We start from the raw sequence: 10000 nt of genomic DNA, 5'->3' as shown, positions 1-10000 counted from the left end.
GTTTCTAGCTTACGGCCATATCAGCCTGGGTACGCCCGATCTCGTCTGATCTCGGAATCTAAGCAGGGTCGGGCCTGGTTAGTACTTGGATGGGAGACCGCCTGGGAATACCAGGTGCTGTAAGCATTTTGTCCACGAGGGTGTGCTCTTGCACTATTTCATCAGCAACACTGCCTTGTAGTAAGCATTTAATGATGAATTGACTAAATGTCTGTTTTATCAGACTCACTTTGACTATATATGTTGTAGCAAGAGATTGTTTCTCTCTTACGGCCATATCAGCCTGGGTACACCCGATCTTGTCTGATCTCGGAAGCTAAGCAGGGTCGGGCCTGGTTAGTACTTGGATGGGAGACCGCCTGGGAATACCAGGTGCTGTAAGCATTTTGTCCACGAGGGTGTGCTCTTGCACTATTTCATCAGCAACACTGCCTTGTAGTAAGCATTTAATGATGAATTGACTAAATGTCTGTTTTATCAGACTCACTTTGACTATATATGTTGTAGCAAGAGATTGTTTCTTGCTTACGGCCATATCAGCCTGGGTACACCCGATCTTGTCTGATCTCGGAAGCTAAGCAGGGTCGGGCCTGGTTAGTGCTTGGATGGGAGACCGCCTGGGAATACCAGGTGCTGTAAGCATTTTGTCCACGAGGGTGTGCTCTTGCACTATTTCATCAGCAACACTGCCTTGTAGTAAGCATTTAATGATGAATTGACTAAATGCAGCTTCCTGCCTTTTTAATAGGATCAAATTTCCTTGTGTTTTCAATTAGCATCTGCCTTGTATTTATAAGACAAACAAGAATATTGTTGCTGAATGCAGCTTGTGTGTGCTTTGTGCTCCTTTGCCCTGTTCAAATGATGAAAGGAAATAAAGTTTGTATTTTATCCAACTACCTGTGCTAAAAAGTGATGGGAACAGTGTTTGTAATTTCTTCTACTTTTTCAGTGACACAAAGTTCAAGCTGCTTATCTAATTGGTGAAAATGCAATGTCTGTTTATCACACTCACTTTGACTATATATGTTGTAGCAAGAGATTGTTTCTAGCTTACGGCCATACCAGCCTGGGTACTCCCGATCTCGTCTGATCTCGGAAGCTAAGCAGGGTTGGGCCTGGTTAGTACTTGGATGGGAGACCGCCTGGGAATACCAGGTGCTGTAAGCATTTTGTCCACGAGGGTGTGCTCTTGCACTATTTCATCAGCAACACTGCCTTGTAGTAAGCATTTAATGATGAATTGACTAAATGTCTGTTTTATCAGACTCACTTTGACTATATATGTTGTAGCAAGAGATTGTTTCTCGCTTACGGCCATATCAGCCTGGGTACACCCGATCTTGTCTGATCTTGGAAGCTAAGCAGGGTCGGGCCTGGTTAGTGCTTGGATGGGAGACCGCCTGGGAATACCAGGTGCTGTAAGCATTTTGTCCACGAGGGTGTGCTCTTGCACTATTTCATCAGCAACACTGCCTTGTAGTAAGCATTTAATGATGAATTGACTAAATGCAGCTTCCTGCCTTTTTAATAGGATCAAATTTCCTTGTGTTTTCAATTAGCATCTGCCTTGTATTTATAAGACAAACAAGAATATTGTTGCTGAATGCAGCTTGTGTGTGCTTTGTGCTCCTTTGCCCTGTTCAAATGATGAAAGGAAATAAAGTTTGTATTTTATCCAACTACCTGTGCTAAAAAGTGATGGGAACAGTGTTTGTAATTTCTTCTACTTTTTCAGTGACACAAAGTTCAAGCTGCTTATCTAATTGGTGAAAATGCAATGTCTGTTTATCACACTCACTTTGACTATATATGTTGTAGCAAGAGATTGTTTCTAGCTTACGGCCATACCAGCCTGGGTACTCCCGATCTCGTCTGATCTCGGAAGCTAAGCAGGGTTGGGCCTGGTTAGTACTTGGATGGGAGACCGCCTGGGAATACCAGGTGCTGTAAGCATTTTGTCCACGAGGGTGTGCTCTTGCACTATTTCATCAGCAACACTGCCTTGTAGTAAGCATTTAATGATGAATTGACTAAATGTCTGTTTTATCAGACTCACTTTGACTATATATGTTGTAGCAAGAGATTGTTTCTAGCTTACGGCCATATCAACCTGGGTATGCCCGATCTCGTCTGATCTCGGAAGCTAAGCAGGGTCGGGCCTGGTTAGTACTTGGATGGGAGACCGCCTGGGAATACCAGGTGCTGTAAGCATTTTGTCCACGAGGGTGTGCTCTTGCACTATTTCATCAGCAACACTGCCTTGTAGTAAGCATTTAATGATGAATTGACTAAATGTCTGTTTTATCAGACTCACTTTGACTATATATGTTGTAGCAAGAGATTGTTTCTCGCTTACGGCCATATCAGCCTGGGTACACCCGATCTTGTCTGATCTCGGAAGCTAAGCAGGGTCGGGCCTGGTTAGTACTTGGATGGGAGACCGCCTGGGAATACCAGGTGCTGTAAGCATTTCGTCCACGAGGGTGTGCTCTTGCACTATTTCATCAGCAACTCTGCCTTGTAGTAAGCATTTAATGATGAATTGACTAAATGCAGCTTCCTGCATTTTTAATAGGATCAAATTTCCTTGTGTTTTCAATTAGCATCTGCCTTGTATTTATAAGACAAACAAGAATATTGTTGCTGAATGCAGCTTGTGTGTGCTTTGTGCTCCTTTGCCCTGTTCAAATGATGAAAGGAAATAAAGTTTGTATTTTATCCAACTACCTGTGCTAAAAAGTGATGGGAACAGTGTTTGTAATTTCTTCTACTTTTTCAGTGACACAAAGTTCAAGCTGCTTATCTAATTGGTGAAAATGCAATGTCTGTTTATCACACTCACTTTGACTATATATGTTGTAGCAAGAGATTGTTTCTAGCTTACGGCCATACCAGCCTGGGTACTCCCGATCTCGTCTGATCTCGGAAGCTAAGCAGGGTTGGGCCTGGTTAGTACTTGGATGGGAGACCGCCTGGGAATACCAGGTGCTGTAAGCATTTTGTCCACGAGGGTGTGCTCTTGCACTATTTCATCAGCAACACTGCCTTGTAGTAAGCATTTAATGATGAATTGACTAAATGTCTGTTTTATCAGACTCACTTTGACTATATATGTTGTAGCAAGAGATTGTTTCTAGCTTACGGCCATATCAGCCTGGGTACGCCCGATCTCGTCTGATCTCGGAAGCTAAGCAGGGTCGGGCCTGGTTAGTACTTGGATGGGAGACCGCCTGGGAATACCAGGTGCTGTAAGCATTTTGTCCACGAGGGTGTGCTCTTGCACTATTTCATCAGCAACACTGCCTTGTAGTAAGCATTTAATGATGAATTGACTAAATGTCTGTTTTATCAGACTCACTTTGACTATATATGTTGTAGCAAGAGATTGTTTCTCGCTTACGGCCATATCAGCCTGGGTACACCCGATCTTGTCTGATCCCGGAAGCTAAGCAGGGTCGGGCCTGGTTAGTGCTTGGATGGGAGACCGCCTGGGAATACCAGGTGCTGTAAGCATTTTGTCCACGAGGGTGTGCTCTTGCACTATTTCATCAGCAACACTGCCTTGTAGTAAGCATTTAATGATTAATTGACTAAATGCAGCTTCCTGCCTTTTTAATAGGATCAAATTTCCTTGTGTTTTCAATTAGCATCTGCCTTGTATTTATAAGACAAACAAGAATATTGTTGCTGAATGCAGCTTGTGTGTGCTTTGTGCTCCTTTGCCCTGTTCAAATGATGAAAGGAAATAAAGTTTGTATTTTATCCAACTACCTGTGCTAAAAAGTGATGGGAACAGTGTTTGTAATTTCTTCTACTTTTTCAGTGACACAAAGTTCAAGCTGCTTATCTAATTGGTGAAAATGCAATGTCTGTTTATCACACTCACTTTGACTATATATGTTGTAGCAAGAGATTGTTTCTAGCTTACGGCCATACCAGCCTGGGTACTCCCGATCTCGTCTGATCTCGGAAGCTAAGCAGGGTTGGGCCTGGTTAGTACTTGGATGGGAGACCGCCTGGGAATACCAGGTGCTGTAAGCATTTTGTCCACGAGGGTGTGCTCTTGCACTATTTCATCAGCAACACTGCCTTGTAGTAAGCATTTAATGATGAATTGACTAAATGTCTGTTTTATCAGACTCACTTTGACTATATATGTTGTAGCAAGAGATTGTTTCTCGCTTACGGCCATATCAGCCTGGGTACACCCGATCTTGTCTGATCTCGGAAGCTAAGCAGGGTCGGGCCTGGTTAGTGCTTGGATGGGAGACCGCCTGGGAATACCAGGTGCTGTAAGCATTTTGTCCACGAGGGTGTGCTCTTGCACTATTTCATCAGCAACACTGCCTTGTAGTAAGCATTTAATGATGAATTGACTAAATGCAGCTTCCTGCCTTTTTAATAGGATCAAATTTCCTTGTGTTTTCAATTAGCATCTGCCTTGTATTTATAAGACAAACAAGAATATTGTTGCTGAATGCAGCTTGTGTGTGCTTTGTGCTCCTTTGCCCTGTTCAAATGATGAAAGGAAATAAAGTTTGTATTTTATCCAACTACCTGTGCTAAAAAGTGATGGGAACAGTGTTTGTAATTTCTTCTACTTTTTCAGTGACACAAAGTTCAAGCTGCTTATCTAATTGGTGAAAATGCAATGTCTGTTTATCACACTCACTTTGACTATATATGTTGTAGCAAGAGATTGTTTCTAGCTTACGGCCATACCAGCCTGGGTACTCCCGATCTCGTCTGATCTCGGAAGCTAAGCAGGGTTGGGCCTGGTTAGTACTTGGATGGGAGACCGCCTGGGAATACCAGGTGCTGTAAGCATTTTGTCCACGAGGGTGTGCTCTTGCACTATTTCATCAGCAACACTGCCTTGTAGTAAGCATTTAATGATGAATTGACTAAATGCAGCTTCCTGCCTTTTTAATAGGATCAAATTTCCTTGTGTTTTCAATTAGCATCTGCCTTGTATTTATAAGACAAACAAGAATATTGTTGCTGAATGCAGCTTGTGTGTGCTTTGTGCTCCTTTGCCCTGTTCAATTGATGAAAGGAAATAAAGTTTGTATTTTATCCAACTACCTGTGCTAAAAAGTGATGGGAAGAGTGTTTGTAATTTCTTCTACTTTTTCAGTGACACAAAGTTCAAGCTGCTTATCTAATTGGTGGAAATGCAATGTCTGTTTATCACACTCACTTTGACTATATATGTTGTAGCAAGAGATTGCTTCTAGCTTACGGCCATACCAGCCTGGGTACTCCCGATCTCGTCTGATCTCGGAAGCTAAGCAGGGTTGGGCCTGGTTAGTACTTGGATGGGAGACCGCCTGGGAATACCAGGTGCTGTAAGCATTTTGTCCACGAGGGTGTGCTCTTGCACTATTTCATCAGCAACACTGCCTTGTAGTAAGCATTTAATGATGAATTGACTAAATGTCTGTTTTATCAGACTCACTTTGACTATATATGTTGTAGCAAGAGATTGTTTCTCGCTTACGGCCATATCAGCCTGGGTACACCCGATCTTGTCTGATCTCGGAAGCTAAGCAGGGTCGGGCCTGGTTAGTGCTTGGATGGGAGACCGCCTGGGAATACCAGGTGCTGTAAGCATTTTGTCCACGAGGGTGTGCTCTTGCACTATTTCATCAGCAACACTGCCTTGTAGTAAGCATTTAATGATTAATTGACTAAATGCAGCTTCCTGCCTTTTTAATAGGATCAAATTTCCTTGTGTTTTCAATTAGCATCTGCCTTGTATTTATAAGACAAACAAGAATATTGTTGCTGAATGCAGCTTGTGTGTGCTTTGTGCTCCTTTGCCCTGTTCAAATGATGAAAGGAAATAAAGTTTGTATTTTATCCAACTACCTGTGCTAAAAAGTGATGGGAACAGTGTTTGTAATTTCTTCTACTTTTTCAGTGACACAAAGTTCAAGCTGCTTATCTAATTGGTGAAAATGCAATGTCTGTTTATCACACTCACTTTGACTATATATGTTGTAGCAAGAGATTGTTTCTAGCTTACGGCCATACCAGCCTGGGTACTCCCGATCTCATCTGATCTCGGAAGCTAAGCAGGGTTGGGCCTGGTTAGTACTTGGATGGGAGACCGCCTGGGAATACCAGGTGCTGTAAGCATTTTGTCCACGAGGGTGTGCTCTTGCACTATTTCATCAGCAACACTGCCTTGTAGTAAGCATTTAATCATGAATTGACTAAATGTCTGTTTTATCAGACTCACTTTGACTATATATGTTGTAGCAAGAGATTGTTTCTCGCTTACGGCCATATCAGCCTGGGTACACCCGATCTTGTCTGATCTCGGAAGCTAAGCAGGGTCGGGCCTGGTTAGTACTTGGATGGGAGACCGCCTGGGAATACCAGGTGCTGTAAGCATTTTGTCCACGAGGGTGTGCTCTTGCACTATTTCATCAGCAACACTGCCTTGTAGTAAGCATTTAATGATGAATTGACTAAATGTCTGTTTTATCAGACTCACTTTGACTATATATGTTGTAGGAAGAGATTGCTTCTCGCTTACGGCCATATCAGCCTGGGTACACCCGATCTTGTCTGATCTCGGAAGCTAAGCAGGGTCGGGCCTGGTTAGTACTTGGATGGGAGACCGCCTGGGAATACCAGGTGCTGTAAGCATTTTGTCCACGAGGGTGTGCTCTTGCACTATTTCATCAGCAACACTGCCTTGTAGTAAGCATTTAATGATGAATTGACTAAATGTCTGTTTTATCAGACTCACTTTGACTATATATGTTGTAGCAAGAGATTGTTTCTCGCTTACGGCCATATCAGCCTGGGTACACCCGATCTTGTCTGATCTCGGAAGCTAAGCAGGGTCGGGCCTGGTTAGTGCTTGGATGGGAGACCGCCTGGGAATACCAGGTGCTGTAAGCATTTTGTCCACGAGGGTGTGCTCTTGCACTATTTCATCAGCAACACTGCCTTGTAGTAAGCATTTAATGATTAATTGACTAAATGCAGCTTCCTGCCTTTTTAATAGGATCAAATTTCCTTGTGTTTTCAATTAGCATCTGCCTTGTATTTATAAGACAAACAAGAATATTGTTGCTGAATGCAGCTTGTGTGTGCTTTGTGCTACTTTGCCCTGTTCAAATGATGAAAGGAAATAAAGTTTGTATTTTATCCAACTACCTGTGCTAAAAAGTGATGGGAACAGTGTTTGTAATTTCTTCTACTTTTTCAGTGACACAAAGTTCAAGCTGCTTATCTAATTGGTGAAAATGCAATGTCTGTTTATCACACTCACTTTGACTATATATGTTGTAGCAAGAGATTGTTTCTAGCTTACGGCCATACCAGCCTGGGTACTCCCGATCTCGTCTGATCTCGGAAGCTAAGCAGGGTTGGGCCTGGTTAGTACTTGGATGGGAGACCGCCTGGGAATACCAGGTGCTGTAAGCATTTTGTCCACGAGGGTGTGCTCTTGCACTATTTCATCAGCAACACTGCCTTGTAGTAAGCATTTAATGATGAATTGACTAAATGTCTGTTTTATCAGACTCACTTTGACTATATATGTTGTAGCAAGAGATTGTTTCTAGCTTACGGCCATATCAGCCTGGGTACGCCCGATCTCGTCTGATCTCGGAAGCTAAGCAGGGTCGGGCCTGGTTAGTACTTGGATGGGAGACCGCCTGGGAATACCAGGTGCTGTAAGCATTTTGTCCACGAGGGTGTGCTCTTGCACTATTTCAGTAGCAACACTGCCTTGTAGTAAGCATTTAATGATGAATTGACTAAATGTCTGTTTTATCAGACTCACTTTGACTATATATGTTGTAGCAAGAGATTGTTTCTTGCTTACGGCCATATCAGCCTGGGTACACCCGATCTTGTCTGATCTCGGAAGCTAAGCAGGGTTGGGCCTGGTTAGTAGTTGGATGGGAGACCGCCTGGGAATACCAGGTGCTGTAAGCATTTTGTCCACGAGGGTGTGCTCTTGCACTATTTCATCAGCAACACTGCCTTGGAGTAAGCATTTAATGATGAATTGACTAAATGTCTGTTTTATCAGACTCACTTTGACTATATATGTTGTAGCAAGAGATTGTTTCTAGCTTACGGCCATATCAGCCTGGGTATGCCCGATCTCGTCTGATCTCGGAAGCTAAGCAGGGTCGGGCCTGGTTAGTACTTGGATGGGAGACCGCCTGGGAATACCAGGTGCTGTAAGCATTTTGTCCACGAGGGTGTGCTCTTGCACTATTTCATCAGCAACACTGCCTTGTAGTAAGCATTTAATGATGAATTGACTAAATGTCTGTTTTATCAGACTCACTTTGACTATATATGTTGTAGCAAGAGATTGTTTCTCGCTTACGGCCATATCAGCCTGGGTACACCCGATCTTGTCTGATCTCGGAAGCTAAGCAGGGTCGGGCCTGGTTAGTACTTCGATGGGAGACCGCCTGGGAATACCAGGTGCTGTAAGCATTTTGTCCACGAGGGTGTGCTCTTGCACTATTTCATCAGCAACTCTGCCTTGTAGTAAGCATTTAATGATGAATTGACTAAATGCAGCTTCCTGCATTTTTAATAGGATCAAATTTCCTTGTGTTTTCAATTAGCATCTGCCTTGTATTTATAAGACAAACAAGAATATTGTTGCTGAATGCAGCTTGTGTGTGCTTTGTGCTCCTTTGCCCTGTTCAAATGATGAAAGGAAATAAAGTTTGTATTTTATCCAACTACCTGTGCTAAAAAGTGATGGGAACAGTGTTTGTAATTTCTTCTACTTTTTCAGTGACACAAAGTTCAAGCTGCTTATCTAATTGGTGAAAATGCAATGTCTGTTTATCACACTCACTTTGACTATATATGTTGTAGCAAGAGATTGTTTCTAGCTTACGGCCATACCAGCCTGGGTACTCCCGATCTCGTCTGATCTCGGAAGCTAAGCAGGGTTGGGCCTGGTTAGTACTTGGATGGGAGACCGCCTGGGAATACCAGGTGCTGTAAGCATTTTGTCCACGAGGGTGTGCTCTTGCACTATTTCATCAGCAACACTGCCTTGTAGTAAGCATTTAATGATGAATTGACTAAATGTCTGTTTTATCAGACTCACTTTGACTATATATGTTGTAGCAAGAGATTGTTTCTAGCTTACGGCCATATCAGCCTGGGTACGCCCGATCTCGTCTGATCTCGGAATCTAAGCAGGGTCGGGCCTGGTTAGTACTTGGATGGGAGACCGCCTGGGAATACCAGGTGCTGTAAGCATTTTGTCCACGAGGGTGTGCTCTTGCACTATTTCATCAGCAACACTGCCTTGTAGTAAGCATTTAATGATGAATTGACTAAATGTCTGTTTTATCAGACTCACTTTGACTATATATGTTGTAGCAAGAGATTGTTTCTCGCTTACGGCCATATCAGCCTGGGTACACCCGATCTTGTCTGAGCTCGGAAGCTAAGCAGGGTCGGGCCTGGTTAGTACTTGGATGGGAGACCGCCTGGGAATACCAGGTGCTGTAAGCATTTCGTCCACGAGGGTGTGCTCTTGCACTATTTCATCAGCAACTCTGCCTTGTAGTAAGCATTTAATGATGAATTGACTAAATGCAGCTTCCTGCATTTTTAATAGGATCAAATTTCCTTGTGTTTTCAATTAGCATCTGCCTTGTATTTATAAGACAAACAAGAATATTGTTGCTGAATGCAGCTTGTGTGTGCTTTGTGCTCCTTTGCCCTGTTCAAATGATGAAAGGAAATAAAGTTTGTATTTTATCCAACTACCTGTGCTAAAAAGTGATGGGAACAGTGTTTGTAATTTCTTCTACTTTTTCAGTGACACAAAGTTCAAGCTGCTTATCTAATTGGTGAAAATGCAATGTCTGTTTATCACACTCACTTTGACTATATATGTTGTAGCAAGAGATTGTTTCTAGCTTACGGCCATACCAGCCTGGGTACTCCCGATCTCGTCTGATCTCGGAAGCTAAGCAGGGTTGGGCCT

General features: G+C 43.0%; 27 non-coding genes and 2 pseudogenes across 27 annotated transcripts in view; all 29 read left to right on the top strand.

The window, feature by feature from the left end:
* Positions 1–7: 7 nt before the first annotated feature.
* Positions 8–126, top strand: LOC145850876 (5S ribosomal RNA). Its single transcript, XR_014372725.1, has one exon. It is a non-coding gene; the product is annotated as a 5S ribosomal RNA (ribosomal RNA).
* Positions 127–265: 139 nt separating this feature from the next.
* LOC145850719 (5S ribosomal RNA) lies at positions 266–384 on the top strand. Its single transcript, XR_014372567.1, has one exon. It is a non-coding gene; the product is annotated as a 5S ribosomal RNA (ribosomal RNA).
* A 139-nt stretch (positions 385–523) lies between these two features.
* Positions 524–642, top strand: LOC145851749 (5S ribosomal RNA). The gene has a single exon (XR_014373601.1). It is a non-coding gene; the product is annotated as a 5S ribosomal RNA (ribosomal RNA).
* Positions 643–1051: 409 nt separating this feature from the next.
* Positions 1052–1170, top strand: LOC145857235 (5S ribosomal RNA). The gene has a single exon (XR_014378132.1). It is a non-coding gene; the product is annotated as a 5S ribosomal RNA (ribosomal RNA).
* Positions 1171–1309: 139 nt separating this feature from the next.
* LOC145852819 (uncharacterized) lies at positions 1310–1428 on the top strand (annotated as a pseudogene).
* Positions 1429–1837: 409 nt separating this feature from the next.
* LOC145857224 (5S ribosomal RNA) lies at positions 1838–1956 on the top strand. Its single transcript, XR_014378121.1, has one exon. It is a non-coding gene; the product is annotated as a 5S ribosomal RNA (ribosomal RNA).
* A 139-nt stretch (positions 1957–2095) lies between these two features.
* LOC145885283 (5S ribosomal RNA) lies at positions 2096–2214 on the top strand. Its single transcript, XR_014396864.1, has one exon. It is a non-coding gene; the product is annotated as a 5S ribosomal RNA (ribosomal RNA).
* Positions 2215–2353: 139 nt separating this feature from the next.
* LOC145885874 (5S ribosomal RNA) lies at positions 2354–2472 on the top strand. Its single transcript, XR_014397458.1, has one exon. It is a non-coding gene; the product is annotated as a 5S ribosomal RNA (ribosomal RNA).
* Positions 2473–2881: 409 nt separating this feature from the next.
* On the top strand, positions 2882–3000 carry LOC145857213 (5S ribosomal RNA). Its single transcript, XR_014378110.1, has one exon. It is a non-coding gene; the product is annotated as a 5S ribosomal RNA (ribosomal RNA).
* A 139-nt stretch (positions 3001–3139) lies between these two features.
* On the top strand, positions 3140–3258 carry LOC145883265 (5S ribosomal RNA). Its single transcript, XR_014394840.1, has one exon. It is a non-coding gene; the product is annotated as a 5S ribosomal RNA (ribosomal RNA).
* A 139-nt stretch (positions 3259–3397) lies between these two features.
* Positions 3398–3516, top strand: LOC145852973 (uncharacterized; annotated as a pseudogene).
* A 409-nt stretch (positions 3517–3925) lies between these two features.
* On the top strand, positions 3926–4044 carry LOC145857201 (5S ribosomal RNA). Its single transcript, XR_014378098.1, has one exon. It is a non-coding gene; the product is annotated as a 5S ribosomal RNA (ribosomal RNA).
* A 139-nt stretch (positions 4045–4183) lies between these two features.
* On the top strand, positions 4184–4302 carry LOC145851748 (5S ribosomal RNA). Its single transcript, XR_014373600.1, has one exon. It is a non-coding gene; the product is annotated as a 5S ribosomal RNA (ribosomal RNA).
* Positions 4303–4711: 409 nt separating this feature from the next.
* Positions 4712–4830, top strand: LOC145857190 (5S ribosomal RNA). The gene has a single exon (XR_014378087.1). It is a non-coding gene; the product is annotated as a 5S ribosomal RNA (ribosomal RNA).
* A 409-nt stretch (positions 4831–5239) lies between these two features.
* On the top strand, positions 5240–5358 carry LOC145857179 (5S ribosomal RNA). The gene has a single exon (XR_014378076.1). It is a non-coding gene; the product is annotated as a 5S ribosomal RNA (ribosomal RNA).
* A 139-nt stretch (positions 5359–5497) lies between these two features.
* LOC145851747 (5S ribosomal RNA) lies at positions 5498–5616 on the top strand. Its single transcript, XR_014373599.1, has one exon. It is a non-coding gene; the product is annotated as a 5S ribosomal RNA (ribosomal RNA).
* Positions 5617–6025: 409 nt separating this feature from the next.
* On the top strand, positions 6026–6144 carry LOC145854569 (5S ribosomal RNA). Its single transcript, XR_014375454.1, has one exon. It is a non-coding gene; the product is annotated as a 5S ribosomal RNA (ribosomal RNA).
* A 139-nt stretch (positions 6145–6283) lies between these two features.
* LOC145885873 (5S ribosomal RNA) lies at positions 6284–6402 on the top strand. The gene has a single exon (XR_014397457.1). It is a non-coding gene; the product is annotated as a 5S ribosomal RNA (ribosomal RNA).
* Positions 6403–6541: 139 nt separating this feature from the next.
* On the top strand, positions 6542–6660 carry LOC145885872 (5S ribosomal RNA). The gene has a single exon (XR_014397456.1). It is a non-coding gene; the product is annotated as a 5S ribosomal RNA (ribosomal RNA).
* Positions 6661–6799: 139 nt separating this feature from the next.
* Positions 6800–6918, top strand: LOC145851746 (5S ribosomal RNA). Its single transcript, XR_014373598.1, has one exon. It is a non-coding gene; the product is annotated as a 5S ribosomal RNA (ribosomal RNA).
* A 409-nt stretch (positions 6919–7327) lies between these two features.
* On the top strand, positions 7328–7446 carry LOC145857168 (5S ribosomal RNA). The gene has a single exon (XR_014378063.1). It is a non-coding gene; the product is annotated as a 5S ribosomal RNA (ribosomal RNA).
* Positions 7447–7585: 139 nt separating this feature from the next.
* Positions 7586–7704, top strand: LOC145883264 (5S ribosomal RNA). Its single transcript, XR_014394839.1, has one exon. It is a non-coding gene; the product is annotated as a 5S ribosomal RNA (ribosomal RNA).
* A 139-nt stretch (positions 7705–7843) lies between these two features.
* On the top strand, positions 7844–7962 carry LOC145887638 (5S ribosomal RNA). The gene has a single exon (XR_014399229.1). It is a non-coding gene; the product is annotated as a 5S ribosomal RNA (ribosomal RNA).
* Positions 7963–8101: 139 nt separating this feature from the next.
* Positions 8102–8220, top strand: LOC145885754 (5S ribosomal RNA). The gene has a single exon (XR_014397338.1). It is a non-coding gene; the product is annotated as a 5S ribosomal RNA (ribosomal RNA).
* Positions 8221–8359: 139 nt separating this feature from the next.
* On the top strand, positions 8360–8478 carry LOC145886728 (5S ribosomal RNA). Its single transcript, XR_014398313.1, has one exon. It is a non-coding gene; the product is annotated as a 5S ribosomal RNA (ribosomal RNA).
* A 409-nt stretch (positions 8479–8887) lies between these two features.
* LOC145857157 (5S ribosomal RNA) lies at positions 8888–9006 on the top strand. Its single transcript, XR_014378051.1, has one exon. It is a non-coding gene; the product is annotated as a 5S ribosomal RNA (ribosomal RNA).
* A 139-nt stretch (positions 9007–9145) lies between these two features.
* LOC145850875 (5S ribosomal RNA) lies at positions 9146–9264 on the top strand. The gene has a single exon (XR_014372724.1). It is a non-coding gene; the product is annotated as a 5S ribosomal RNA (ribosomal RNA).
* A 139-nt stretch (positions 9265–9403) lies between these two features.
* LOC145887372 (5S ribosomal RNA) lies at positions 9404–9522 on the top strand. The gene has a single exon (XR_014398963.1). It is a non-coding gene; the product is annotated as a 5S ribosomal RNA (ribosomal RNA).
* A 409-nt stretch (positions 9523–9931) lies between these two features.
* The window catches only part of LOC145857145 (5S ribosomal RNA), a 119-nt gene continuing 50 nt past the window's right edge, over positions 9932–10000 (top strand). The window contains exon 1 of the ribosomal RNA XR_014378038.1: positions 9932–10000. This exon is cut by the window's right edge and continues 50 nt beyond it. This is a non-coding gene — a ribosomal RNA (5S ribosomal RNA).

Source organism: Salmo salar, chromosome 08 (assembly GCF_965601325.2).
Source record: "Salmo salar chromosome 08, fSalSal1, whole genome shotgun sequence".
NCBI lineage: Eukaryota > Metazoa > Chordata > Actinopteri > Salmoniformes > Salmonidae > Salmo > Salmo salar.
This window is presented reverse-complemented; position numbering and strand designations above follow the sequence as displayed.